The 15450-nt window shown below is 39.3% G+C and overlaps 1 non-coding gene across 1 annotated transcript; it reads right to left on the bottom strand.

The window, feature by feature from the left end:
- Positions 1-14812: 14812 nt before the first annotated feature.
- Positions 14813-14884, bottom strand: trnaw-cca (transfer RNA tryptophan (anticodon CCA)). The gene has a single exon. It is a non-coding gene; the product is annotated as a tRNA-Trp (tRNA).
- Between the last annotated feature and the right edge of the window lie 566 nt (positions 14885-15450).

Raw genomic sequence — 15450 nt, 5'->3', positions numbered from 1 at the left:
ATGTGATAAACTATCATCAGTATTCTTATGGTTTCAACTCTCAGACACTCTAGTCTAACCATTTTTGAAAATATATCCTAGGTGTGAAGATATTTAAAGTCTATACATTCAAAAATACTTAAAAAAAAAAAAAAAAAAAAGAGGCGCTTGGTAAAATTTTGACCAAAACATGACCAGTCCCATGAAAATATAACAATTCTGCTTCCTTTTACATTTTAAATGATTATATTTTTGAGCAGCCGCATGGCTTCTGAAGTAAAAGAGCTCAGGGCATGTGACTGTCTGATATAAGTACTGTGTTGTAAGACCTGAAAGAGGAACTGACAAAAACAGAGAAAAAACACACCAAAACAGCCTAGGGTTCAAACGGTTAACTATGATAGAAGCACAAAACCCATTATTTAAAAGTACCTATTGTAGCATTCAGAATATACTCAGACACGTGCGGATGAAATAAACAGATATATTTATTAAATAGAGCAGAATGACAATAATCACGGGGTAGTCAAATGAGAAACAGGTCGACAGGAGCAAACAACAGTCAGAGAGGATAACAGAGAGACAGTCCAAGGGTCATGCACGGCGAGGCAATAACAGAGAGCAGGACAGGACAGTTCAGGTAGTACACAATCATCCAATGGCAGAGAGTAGACAAAAATCTGGGTAAAAAAATACAATACAAAAAGTGTCAAAACCAGAAGAACAATAAAGGCAACAGGAAAATGCTTTGTAATATAGGATAAACAAACAATACTCGGCACCAGTGTGTGCGTAAAAGGGCTTTAACTACTGTTGAAAATCAGTATTCAGGGCTTCCGGGTGGTGTAGCGCTGAGTGTGGGGGAGACAGGAGTGCTTTGAGCACCAGACCTGACACCTATATCTCGCTCATCTGCTGACTTGCCACAGACAGTAGGTACAGATTCCTCCTTCAGACAAAGTCTGCTTTAAAATCCTGCTATGTAGTGTCTAACCTTTATCCAAGGATGGAGGAGTGCAGAGGCCAGGGGGGAACATAAGTCTTATCTTATTATGCTTGCCGTCAGCAGCCGGAGTCCGAGAGAGCACAGTTGCCCTTGCGCTCTCCAAGCACAGGCGTCTGTTAGCTGATGTTTTAGAGCTGGGTCGCTGCGCTTTCTTCCGAATTAGCTACCCAATAAAATTTGAAATAAATTATTTAAGAAACATAGCTGCATGCTTTTGAAGGTTTTTAACTCCTTCCCTCCTACCCTATCTCTCTCTATCTCTCTCATACACACACACACACACATACACATACACACACACAAACAAACACACACTGTCACAGTCCTACATGGGCCAACTTCGACCAGCCTCCGAGCAACAACCTCCCAACCTACCCGCAGCTTGTGCCTGTGTGTCCCCACTGCTCTCGAAACAGAAAAAAAACTAAATACGGACACACTATTACTGTTTAAATACACTGAAATTATTTCTACATGTCACATCTTGTCGTCTCTATCACATTTCAGCTCTGAAGGTCCATCACTTTTCAATCCTGTTTCAGTACAAGCCACAAATTTGCCACAAATCATTTAAATAAATTGAATTTTTCAGCTGATTTTCAGCGCTGGTGTCGCCAGCACCTGAAAATAAACTGGCTTTCATTATGGTGAAGGGCAGGACACACACATTCACTCACACACACACACACACACACACACACAAATGAATACTGGCATCTGTCTATTAGATTACTCCCATTCCATCTACCTGTCTGAGTGTATACCACATTTAAATATACCTAAAGCGACATGCTTTTGTAAACATACACACAAAAATATAGACAATGATACACACACACACACTGTTAGCATTTATTTAACGACATGAGAATATGAGATTTAAGCATTTGAAGGATTTCTTTGTGTTTGTGTGTGTATGCACCTGTGTACTTGTAGTGACTGTATGTTTAATATGTTTTGTGCATGTGTGTGTGTGCATGTGTGCGTGTGTGTGTGTGAGTCTGCAGTGATGCTGCAGAATGGCCACAGTCCCTATGACTCACACACTTGTGACGTTTCAAGAGCAGTAATAGGACAGACGGACGGACGCGATGGAGCAGAAATCTACTGCATCTGTGTGTGTGTGTGTGATTGTGTATGTGTGTTTGTGTGTGTGTGATTGTGTATGTGTGTGTGTCTTTGCATGAGTGTGAATGTGTGTGTGTGTGTTTGTGCTACATTTCTTTGAGCTGCAGGCAAAACCCAACAGTAGGATTAATCAGGCATTAAGGAGGGAAACGGCTACCTTTCCACATTTCATCTAAATTTCAGACGCATATTGTTATTATAATTGATTATTATTAATACACAGTAAAATCCATATTGTTATTTAACCCCCTGTATTTATCCTAACGACCCTCAGTGTTAAACAATCTACAGAGTTTATATCACTTGTAAGAGTGAATACATGATGGGCAGTCCTTATCCAACGTCCAACCCAACACCAACACAATTTTCCACCTGTGCAAAAGACATAAATATGTGGCACTCTAAAATAGTTAAATGTGTGAAAAAGTAGCCCCCTATTTTATTTTTATGTATATTTTTTCTCATATAACTACTGTTAAGATTCCTTTTATTATATAACAGGGTAATATAAGTTTCGCCAGTAGAGGGCGCTCGGTGACAGGCACCAGGGTCTAATACTCTAACCAGCAGAGAAAATTAGTCAGTACCTGGTGGAGCAGTTAGCAGATAACACAGCGAGTAGCTCCTGTAACCTTTTTCTGCTTTTTCTGTGTTTTGCAGGTAAGCTGGGTGATAAATTGTAGATAAAGTGAGAATTAAGTAGTAGTGACTCATAAGAGCTTTTTGTTGTGAAAATGTCAAACTTGTGTTCGAGGCAGTCGTTTTAATGAGTTTCAGAGCTGTTTTAGGTTTGAGAGCTAATCGGTAGAAGCTAAAGCTAAATGTGAATCATTCTGAGCCTCGTGCTAAGCTGTGGAGCACATGTGGTTTTATACTTGAACTAGTCTAGTTACTCGGCTAGAATTAAAGTCTGTATTTTCCATTTTTGCTATTTTTGAGCTATTTTTGGTTTAAAGCTGCACTATATATGTTCTGTTTACCAGATTAAGTGTAAATGCTTTCTGTTAATTCATTAATATGGAACATAAGAGGCATATGCTAAAAAGATATTCATTTAAAATGGATTCGGTTTAAAATACAATTCATAAGGACATTTGAGTTAAAAAGGGATTAAAAACGGATTAAAATGGTCGTTAAAAACACTATAAACTAGAATAAGAGTTAATGATACTTGTTTACACAGTAAATGCATTCTGATGACTTAGTGAGTTTACTACAGTGATGTATGTGGAAATAAAACTGTAAAAGTGCAGAGACAGTAATGTAATTAGCTATAATAAGAATTGTTTTGATAATACTGTTTTGTTATTTGGGATTTACTATACAAGTGTATTATGTCACTGTTGCTATAATGCAGAGAAAGTTAGTCAGTACCTGGTGGAGCAGTTAGCAGATAACACACCGAGTAGCTCCTGTAACCTGCTGTTTCTGTGTTTTGCAGTGCATATACAAAAATAAATATGTTGCACCGGAGATGAGTTGGCCCATCATTTTCAGCAGTGTAACCAATACGCACATAACCTTACACAAACAAAAAAACCTTAATAAACCTATCCAAAAAAGAAGTTCAAAATAAGGAGGCTTTTTGCAGAGTTAATCATTACAGACCTCTAAACATCATGTGGCCTTTAGATTAGCTTAAGAAAAGCAGAGCATAAAGAGCTTCATATAATAGGTTTCAATGGCTAAGCATCTGCACCCAAGCCTAACATCACCAAATAAAAGCGAGTAGATAATTTTGGTAATATATGTGCAAAATGTTAATTTATATCTATTAAAATGTAATGAAAATGGCAGGTACAGGCGAATGGGCTGTGACACAATCAGAAAACCATGAAAAACAGTAGCTATACTGAAGAATAAGGTACATTTTATCCTAGAATTGTTCAGATTAGGCTGCACCAGTGGAAACACCACAATCAATTAAAGCCCATTTATTCCCATTTAATTGCTGTTTATTAAATACATAAACCCATAAACACAAAAACTCACACACACATAACCAATTACCCCATACAAAAAAGAAAGGCAAAATAAAGAGGCTTAACCTGTGAGACAATCACACTGTGAGGTGTTGAAACTGCATATGATCTGTTAAGTCTGACAAATTACACTAAGGGGGTTGTTAACACTATGGATTTTACTGTGCAGTCTCCTAAATACCCCCACCATGTGTTTCTGTATTCCTTTACCACATTCAGCACATTTCCCATCTCTCCAAAAGCTTGTGTATAGGTTTCATTACCCTGGATACAATAAAATATTATGTCAAAATGTTCATATTTTCATCATCCTGGGGAACATCTGGTTCAATAGATACACACACACACACACACACACACACACACACACACACACACACAGGTTTTTATTTTGCTGTAGATCTGCTCGTGCTCTCTCGCTGTCGTTTCCTCTTCGTGTCTGGCCGAGGCAGAATGACCTTTTCGGTGGCGGCCACAGCTGATAGCCATGTCACTGAGATCAATACTGCACTAATGCATTCCCCTCACAGTCTCTCTCTCTCTCTTTCTCTCTCTCTCTCCATCTGCAAAGTCATCTCTCTCGTTCACTCACCCACAGCGCCTCTGTGACAAGTTTCATCAGTTCATGTGTCCATAAACCCTCCAGGCATGTCCCAATTCCCACAAATACCCCCGCCCTCTGGAGGGTCTGATAGAAGGACCACTGTGGCGTCTTTCAGGATCAGAAGATTAGTTTTAAGACCTGAAGAAGATTCTGTTTAAGTCTATAGAGATAAAACTGGCAAAGCATCCAGCACGTCATTCATCGCTGAGCGACTTCTGGTGAAGCTGGTTGGCCAGTTTCAGCTGTTGATGGGTGTTGCTGCCATTAAAGCTGAATGGAAAAAATATATTAGTTCACTCAACACTCCTGCATCTATTGCATTGTGAAAGATTCCATTTTACTTTGTTTAAAAGGAGAATACACATACCACAAAAAAAATCCACTGCTCAGTTCAGTCAATGCGTAGACAGTGAATGTGCGGGCTGCTGGAAACCGGAGGAGGTACTGTCAGCACCATTGCCATCTCACAATGTCCAGCATTTGCCAAATACTTATTATTTTTTATCATATACATGAACCCTAGGCTATGTTAAAGTAATATTCAACTAAACAATAAAACATTAGGAACAAGCATTGCCTTATTTACTGGTCAAAATGAATGGCATTTAGCTTACACTCTTATCCAGAGTGACTTACAAGGTTATTCCTATTACAGAGTTGGGCCAACGTAGTGTTAGGAGTCTTGCCCAAGGCTCTTATTGGATTACAGCAGTATGGTCACCTAGACTAGGAAACTGAACCCCAGTCTCCCACATGAGATGATCGCATAAATAGCCTGTAGTGGTGTTATCCGCTGTGCCACACAAACCACACTACAAGCTTACTGTAAGTAACCATAGGGTATTCTTAGTTGATGATAGTTCTTTGCAGTATTTGCTCCCCCCAGACACACTAGACATGTGTACAGTCTTTATAAGGAGCAGAAAGTAAGTCAAAATTTCCCGAACAGGACAGTTTTTTGTCTCACAATGTAAATGTTAGTGCAGTAAATCAATGTTAGGAAATATATTAGCTAGCTTAATGTTAGCAATTATTTCTTTAATTCAATCGATGAAAAAATTGATGGGAAACATATAACCATCATCACTAAGCTGTTAGGGCTAAATAACTAACTCAACCAAACTGGTTGACCATTATAACCAGCACAAACAAACAGGTTGACCAGTATAATAACCGTAAATAATCTGGTTAAATACTATAACCAACATTTAACCAACTATAACCAACCCTTATTACCAAGTTATTTGACCACTAAATTCAGCACAACCTAACTAGCTAAAGACTATAACCAACATGACCAAACCGGCTGACCAGTATAAACAGCATTACCAAGTTATTAGGCCAGTGTAACCATTACAACCAACTTAGTTGACAGGTATAAGAAGCTCAATCAATCTGGTTGACCAGTATAACCAGAATTACCAAGCTATTAGACCGGTATAACCATCACAACATACTTAGTCGACCAGTATAACAAGCTCAACCAAACTGCCTGACCAGTATAAACAACCAAACCAACTTAGATGATAATTAATAACAAGCTTAACCAAACTGGTTGACCAGTATAACCAGCATTACCAAGCTGTTAGACCAGCCTAACCATCACAACCAACTTTCTTGACCAGTATAACAAGCACAACCAACCCCCTTGTCCTTACAACAAGCACAGACAAACTGGTTGACTAGTGTCAGTAAAACCAGCACAACCAAACTGGTTAAATGCTGTAACCAACACAACCAAACTGGTTTACCAGTATAAAGAGCATTGCCAAGCTATTAGACCAGTATAAACAAGACAACCGACTTAGATGACCATTAATAACAAGCTCAAACAAACTGTTTGACCAGTATAACCAGCATTACCAAGTTGTTAGGCCAGTGTAGCCATCACATCAAACTTAGCTGACCAGTATAACCAGCATTACTAACCTGGTTAACCACAACATCCAGCACAAACAAACTGGTTAAATGCTGTAACCAACAAAAAAAAATGGTTGATCAGTACAACCAGAATGACAAAGATATTTGGCCAGTATAACTAACATGACCAAAGTGTTTGACCAGTATAACCAGCATGACCAAACTGGTTGACCAGTATAACACATACAACCAAGCTACATTCAACACAACTAGCTAAAGACTACAACCAACATGACCATACTGGTTGACCAGTATAACCAGCATGACCAAACTGTTAGTCCCGTGCAACCATCACATTAAGTGACCAGTATAATAAAAACAACCAACCTGCTTTTCATTATAACCAGCACAGACAAACTTATAATCCTTACTACCAAGTTATTTGACCACTAAATTCAGTACACCCTAACTAGCACTATAAACCACATGACCAAAATGGTTGACGAGTATAACCATCACCACCAACTTACTTGACCTGTATAACAGTACAACCAAGCTACTTGACCATTATAACCAGCACAGACAAACTAGTTGACCAGTATAGCCACTCCAAATAAACTGGTTAAATGCTGTAGCCAACAAGATCAAACTAGCTTATCAGTACAATCAGCATGACCAAGCTCTTTGGCCAGTATAACCACCACAAACAAACTGCTTAAATACAATAACCAACAAGATCTGACTGGTTGGCCAGTATAACCAGCACAACTGAACATGTTGATCAGAATAACCAGTAGAACCCAACTGGTTAAATGCTATATCTATCATGATCAAACTGGTAGACCAGTATAACCAGCATCACTAAGTTAACTGACCTTCAATATCAGCACGATCAAATTGGTTACATACTTTAACCAACAAGCTCCAGCTGAGCATCAGCAGACGAGGTACAGTCTGTTAAAAAGCACCAGCAAGGTGGAGCTACACGAGGGGGGCGGCGGGGGGTTTCTGATAAAGTGGCCGAGGTTGGTGTAATATATATCTCATGCTGCTGGAATAATAATTACCTAAGATTATCAGCGTGTAAATATGTGCATGCGTGCAAATCTTACCAACACCCCTCCTCCCCCACCCCCCATACATAAACACCTGCTGTAATAAGGTTCGCTAATGGTTCCTAGCTAGCACAATTATAGATAGCCCTGTGCTACACCTCTGTCAAGCACATGCAGCAGATGATTACCGTCATTTATTTATTTACTTACTTGCTTATCCTGGAAAGTTTAAATATTCAAAGTGAAGGAATGAGGTAGCGCCCCAATTAAACCACCTCAGTACACATCTAAAGGAGGCGCCATGATGGAAAATGAAGGATCTCCCAGCAGCACAGATAAACACACAGAGGATACATATATAACACACCTCACTCATACCACAAGTTTTTAGATGTTTTAAACACACTGTGATCTAGTCCCAGATTAACGCTTAAAACATATAAAAAATATTCTTATTAAACACATACACTTTAAATCATTATTTAGGCCAACTACGATTTAAAATATACAATTAAAATAACTAAACCTTACCAAATTCACAAGAGAATTTCGCACCTTTAAAAAACTCGAGTTTATGAATATATCTAAACTGATGGCCGTGGTCTGGAAGTGAGGTGTTTCTATCATGGTGGTGGGAAATACAGGTGCGCCACTGACTGATTAAAACCCTAACAACAGTCAGCAGTCAGCTACCCAATCCTGTCTTAGCCATGCAGTGCACCCTCGCCGCGCATACACCCCCACTCGTTACACACAAAACCATGGATGCAAAGCAGCTCACAAATCCAGCTTTTACATCAACAAAAAACAGAGTAAAGAATAAAATTAAATTGCTGTTTCCTTAAATGAGTTGCTGGCACATCTTCACAGTGTAAATGAGCAGGTTAGTATCCTCTGCTGAGATACATAAAGCACCGTGCTGTTAAGATCCCAATGTGCCAAAGTGTGCCAAATGTGCGCATCTGGCTCTTAAAGGGAATGATAACTGGCACTCTGATTGGTTTATTTCATTTAACACCCAAACACACCCACAATTAATTAAAATAATTAGTTCATGCCTTTTGCGCATTTTGAGATGCGTAAGGCACATTTTTTGCGTCCTCACGATACCAAACACACCGACACGCCTTAAATCAAACATCGCAATGCGCAGTTTACTGGTGAGCTATAGATACACTAAAATAGGTCCCCAGGTCTTCTAGGAGATATTTCACGAAATGCATCTTCTTTAGACTGTGGAAGAAAAAACAAATGGCATTTTTTGGAGTTTATTCGCACAATTCTTTTGTGTCCGGACATATACAGTACCAGTCAAAATTTGGACTCATCTTAAATTCAGATGTTTTTCACTATTTTAAAATTGTTTGCACTGTATATTAATAATAAAGTCATTGAAACTATGGCAAACATTTGCACATCTTGACATTTTTTCAGTCAGCTTTATTAATTATTATGTCAATAACTACTCAACTAAGTAATGAAAAGAAAAATACTTTAAGAAATGAAGGTTAGTCAATCCGAAATGTGCAGCCGCAAAGACCATCAAAAACTTTATGATGAAACTGGCTCTCATCAGAACTGCCCCAGAAAAGAAAGATCAAGAGTTAACCCTGTTGCGCAGGATAAGTTCATCAGAGTTACCAGCCTCAGAAAGCACAAGTTAACAGCAGCCCAAAGTATTTTAGTTTGTTTAACACTTTTAAGTTTAATAAATAATTTCTTATGAGTTCCTTCACAGTCTGGTTGACTTCATATTAATGTTCAATATAGGAAAAGTATTTAAAAAAAATGTATAAGGAGAAGGTGTGTTTTTGGTACTGTACATTGTGTACATCTTCAGGACCCTGAGTATATTTTCAAAAATTAAACATGGATCAATTTAGTCTCAATAAGTATTAAAAACTGTACACTACATGAACAATGAATATTAAACTTGGGAAATATACTTGAATTTTGTGCGTTTATTTAAGACAATTAACTTTAAAGTGACTTTTAATGATTAAGTGAGGTGGTTATGTTAAAGTGTACCCATAATCTGCTTTTCCGACAGTAGAGGGTTATGAATAAAGCGGCTGTATCTGCTGCGGTTAGGCTGTGTGGGTGTTTCAGAATGAAGAAGGTCTAGGAGAGAGCAATAACTAAATGCTGAAGATTAACTGTCTTCCACGCAGCCCTTCTTCATCAGCCCACGTACAACACCGCTGCCTCGCTAAAGGTTAAAGCATATTAAAGCTAAGTTATACTTTGCTAATTTAGTCAGAGTAAATTGAATTGTAGCTGTGGATTTAATAAAGAGGAATGAGGAGAGCAGGCTTACGCAATAAGATATCATCACTTTCAGATGAACAGTGAGTTTTTATTACAGTTTTATTAAACCTGAAATCCTTAAACTTTCTGCACTGAACAGTTCATGTCTAAAGTGAGATTTTAGCTTTTTTGATTTTAAGTTTTAAGCCACATGCAGTCAAATTCTCCAGATAAAAATATGCAAATTCACCCAACTGACAGCATGTTAGTTTGCTGAGCCAATCAGAGCCAGCCAGGTTTTGATATTTATCCAAACTGAAGGCATACACTGTAAGGGTCCAGGGTTCAAGTCCCGGTTTGGGCGTCTGCTAATTTCTTACAAGTATGAGTTTTAGAATGCAGGAGTCTCTTGATTTCAAGATACTTTCCGGCTGTTCAGAAGACAGTCAAGGCCTCGGCATACTTCTAGCGAAACGAATTTCGTGAGCATTGCACGAAGTCAAGCGCGCTTTCGCGAGCTTTCGAGCTGGCTTACTTTCTGCGGCTTCGCTTTGCCTGTCTCGCATGCTCCACAACTGCAGGTGGTGCTGTTACGTTAGTAACGCTTAGTTTCATGACTACCGGAAAACCATCGCGCTCCGGTATGGCAACGTGTGAAATACTCAAGGTGTATAAACATTCCCTAGAAGAAGAAGAGGAGGAAGAACTGTTGTCGCTGCTCGGTCTGTACGTAGGCAAGAAAACAGAAAAACGCAGGTGGTACGTGAGACCTTTAAATCGCACAAGGGATAAAGATGGCGAGTTTACAATGCTTGTAAAACCTATGAGATATATTGACGAGGAGACGCACTTTTCATACTTCAGGATGTGTGCAAGTCGGTTCGATAGCTTATTGCGTAAAGTTGCTCCGCATGTAAAACATGCAAGAACGCACAGTTCTCCGATAGACTTCGCAGAAAGACTTGCCGTGACCCTACGGATTCTTGCCAGCGGTTGTACTCAACAGAGTGCTGCAGAAAGCTACAAATTAGCATCATCGACAGTACGTGCTATTGTATCTGAAATGTGCACAGCTATTTGGCATGCTCTTGAAGACTTTGTGGAGTTTCCAAAGCCAACACAGTGGACTGATATTGCTAAGGAGTTTTGGAATTTATGGAATTATCCAAACTGTCTTGGATCAGTTGATGGCAAACATGTGCAGATAAGAGCCCCACCAAGAGGTGGTAGTGACTATTTTAATTACAAAGGCACACATTCCCTTGTGCTTTTGGCAGCATGTAATGCCAGGTATAAATTCACAATGACGGAGGAGTTTTTCAGGAAAGTGAATTTGGATCCAAACTGTTGCAGGGAAAATTAGGACTGCCACCACCATCCTTTGCCTGGTTGCCAGATGACCTCACCGTACGTGTTTGTGGCCGATGCAGCTTTCCCTTTGCATGTCAACCTCATGCGTCCTTATCCGGGTAAGTACTAAATACAACAATTTAATGTTTTACCTTCTATAGAACAAAATGTTAAAATACAAATTATTGTTGTTGTCATTTGTTACATCAGGACTTGAATCTTTGAATGTACACAGCCAGGCACTATCACAAAAAAATCTGATCTGGGCTCTTATGGGTTAATGTTTCTTCATCCTTTTAAATAAAATATTGCTTAAGTAGAAATACAGTCATTTTAGCTTAATACTTGATAAAATGAATGATGAATTTCAAATGATTGCACTAAAAGATAAATAATAATGAAGAGCTAATTCAGTATGTTGAGAAGGGGATTAGTTGATTTTACAAGAGTATATTAAATGATTTGTAGCAATAGTTTACACATACCTATATAACTTATTTGTTCCTGATATTTTTTTTTTGTTCCACTTTTTACAGGATCCTGTTTGTCAGAGGATCAAAGAATTTACAACTACAGACATTCTTGAGCACGAGAACGAGTTATTGAAAATGCATTTGGGTTTTTGGCAGCAAGGTGGCGGATACTTGGGCGGCCAATTGAGTGCACTCCTGAAAAGACAGTGAACATTGTAAAAGCATGTGTTGCACTCCAGAATTACCTGACATGCACAGATACAACCAACACACTCACCACATCATACGTTCCACCACATTTTGTGGACATGCCTATTGCATGTGGAGAAACACGGCCTGGAGAGTGGAGGAGACAAGTAAAGGGGGACAACAACCTCCAGCACCCAGGAAGATTCTCAAATGCACAAGCTACCAGAGCAGCCATTGCCACGCGTACTACCTTGATGCAGTTCTTCTGTTCAGCTCATGGATCTGTGCCCTGGCAAGATGCCATTATTAACAGAGGTGTACTTAATCAGGTGTGAGAAGAAATATTTCTATTTAGCTTAGGTAACAGAGCTATATTCTAACCCCACTCATCTTTGACTGTTATTTACACAAGTTTTATAACATGGCTAAATAATCAGAAATTTGAGAAAAAATTGCTTCCAAGCATATGTTTATTTAAACAAAAAATGTTCTGTATTATAATCCACATCAGTTGAACTGTTAACTTAAATGTGAAAGCTGTTTCCAAAGTTAAGCTCAAAGTAAAAAACAATATACAGTTTGCTGTACAATGTACATTCGTTCAACTGTAATTTTAGCACAATTAAATGTACTACGTTCTTTGAACATTTCTCCAAACTCAAGTTAGATCAATAAAAAAAAAAAAAAAAAAAAAACAAGTAACAGTATTTGCACTGTGTAATGGAATTTGGTTTAGCTGTAAGTGCTGGATATAAATGAAGTGCTTTCAAGACTTTATGCATTTCTTTGCAGTTAAATGTCGTAACAATGTACGAACTAGCAAATGTGAATAAAACATTTCACACATTACAAGACCTGGATTTTTGAACATTTGAAAGTGTGAACATTTAGTGCAAATTAACTCTGAACATTTAGAAGACTTTAGAAAAAAATGCACTCAAGTGACTAAAGCATCTCAAAATTTCCTTAGGTTTGCCTGGCCAGGACTGATTTTTCTGTCTCAAACATTAGATTCTGCAATTTAAATTTAAACTCGCAGCACAACTCGGGGGGTATAGGGACCGCATGAAATCAGCCACATGCTGGACATAACGAGAGAAGCTGTCATTAGTTTTCAGTACTTTTTCAAACTGCTGATCTCTTTCAGATCAACACTTATCAAGCATCTCTGTGATGTTTTTTAAGCTCAAGCCCTCAGAGGAGTCTCTCTTTCTTTTCTGCACTCGTTGGTTGTTCTCCCTTTTCTCCTCTGAAATATCAGAGGATGCATCTGATGAAGTGGATGGTGTACTTGACGAGGGGCCTGGTGCTAAAGGAGTAGATCCTGGAGATGTGAATACTGGGCTGTCAAGGTCTTCGTAGTTTATAGTGGCAATGTCAGAAGGTAGGTCAGATGGTGGCGTTGAGTTCTGGCAGAGATCTGTTGCTCCTTGGTTTGGAAATGAGTACATTTCCACCTCCCTGGTTTTCTTTTGGGGACACAAAAAGAGATTATTTCACAGCTATAAACATACATATATACACACATCAGTGTCTCAGAAAATTAGAATATTATATAAGAACAACTGATACTTTGGGCAGTGTGCCAAATCCTGCTGGAAAATGAACAAATCTGCATCTCCATAAAAGTTGTGAGCAGAGGGAAACATGAAGTGCTGTAAGATTTTGTGGGAAAACACTGCACTGACTTTAGACTTGATAATATAACACAGTGAATCAACACCAGTAGATAACATGACTCTCCAAACCATCACTGATTGGTGGACACTAGACCTCAAGCAGCTTGGACTGTGTCTTTCCACTCTTCCTCCAGACTCTGATGCTTGATTTACAAATGAAATGAAAAATTTACTGATGATCAGTGATGGTTTAGAGCCTTATCATCTGCTGATGCTGAGCTACCTCTTGAACAGCAAAGTAAGTTAAATACCTAGCAAGTTAGTTAACTTAGCTACGTTGTAAACAATGTTACAGGCTTGCAAGCAATTCATATATTTAACTTGCTAAACTCCTTTGTCTTTGTTAGGACATAGAATACACACATACAGTATTACTCACCTCAGAGGAGTTTGGCATGTTTGTTTCTGTCTCACGGTGTTTTATGAAGCCAGAGAGCCAAGACAAGGCTGTGTACAGTGCAGGGGTCTTGTTGCCACCAGCATCTCCACTGCGACCCTTCATTCGCTTTTTTGCCTTCACAAATTTGTCACGGAGATTTTTCCACTTTTGGCGGCAAAGATTAGAATCTTTTCCAAGAGTTTCTCCGATCTCTCTCCACGAGTTTAAACCAATCTGGGTGTCTTTGTATTCTTTTAATGACGAATCGTAAAGGTGAGGGTACCGCTGTACCTGCTCAGCCAGCCCCTCTTCAAAATCGTCCATGTTTGTTTTCTTGGCACGCCTCTTTTTTAACGACCAATCACAGCCTTTGTCGCGTTGTGTCTTCGGCCGTGGAGTTCGCCCAGCTTCCATGTGCACGACACGGCGAACGAAGCCCCTGTGCGACGTCCGCGCCTGTTCGTTTTCTCCGCAATTACGTCACATTGTTCGCTAGAGCCACGCGAACGTCGTCTCCGCATGAAGTATGCCGAGGTCTTCAGAGGCCAATCCTAGAAAATATTCCTCTATTTACTTCTTGACCACCGTGTATCAGTTGAACAATGTAAATCCGCTATAAGAAGGCATCCTCAAGGGCCCGGATAGCTCAGTCGGTAGAGCATCAGCCTTTTAATCTGAGGGTCCAGGGTTCAAGTCCCTGTTCGGGCGGCCAAAGCCTGTGCTTCTTTGTTACCAATTAAACCTTTAAACGCCTCAACTGAGCATGACCTATAGACGTTAAAAGTGCCCTTCAAGTGTCTCACATAACTCTGTGTAACTGAGGTAATTTTAAAGCTGTGCACAAACTGTTTAGACTCAATGACTAGATTAAAAGCAACACTTGACCCCAACATGATTTAAACACGCAACCTTCTGATCTGGAGTCAGACGCGCTACCGTTGCGCCATGAAGTCATCGATGCTGTGTGACTTTTGTTGCCTGCTTTTGGACAGCACTGTTATTCAAGAGTAACTCCTTTAACTGGAGACAAACTGGATAGCTCAGGAAGATGTAAACAAGGCATTTAATGTGGAACTTTAGGTATGAGGACAAAAATGGATTAAGTAATGGGATAAGCAACCTAATTCTCGATTTGCTGAGATGTAGTATTTGAGTGAGAGTGACCTTGTCTGGCAAGATAGAACTTTGAATCAGGGCCTGGATAGCTCAGTCGGTAGAGCATCAGTCTTTTAATCTGAGGGTCCAGGGTTCAAGTCCCTGTTTGAGTACCTACCAGTTTCTTACAAGTATGAGTTTTAGAATGCAGAATTTCAGAAGACAATCAGAGGCCAACCCTAGAAAATATTCCTCCATTTACTACTTGATCACCATGTATCAGTTGAACATTGTTAATCCGCTATAAGAAGGCCTCCCCAAGGGCCCGGGTAGCTCAGTCGGTAGAGCATCAGACTTTTAAGGCAAACAACTTTAAGTCAGCTGAACAAGAAATATTGAATTGCACCGTAAACTATAGCAAACT

This window comes from Astyanax mexicanus, chromosome 13 (genome assembly GCF_023375975.1).
Source record: "Astyanax mexicanus isolate ESR-SI-001 chromosome 13, AstMex3_surface, whole genome shotgun sequence".
NCBI classification, from domain to species: domain Eukaryota; kingdom Metazoa; phylum Chordata; class Actinopteri; order Characiformes; family Acestrorhamphidae; genus Astyanax; species Astyanax mexicanus.
The sequence above is the reverse complement of the archived record's forward strand: the minus strand, read 5'-3'. Positions and strand labels throughout refer to the sequence as shown.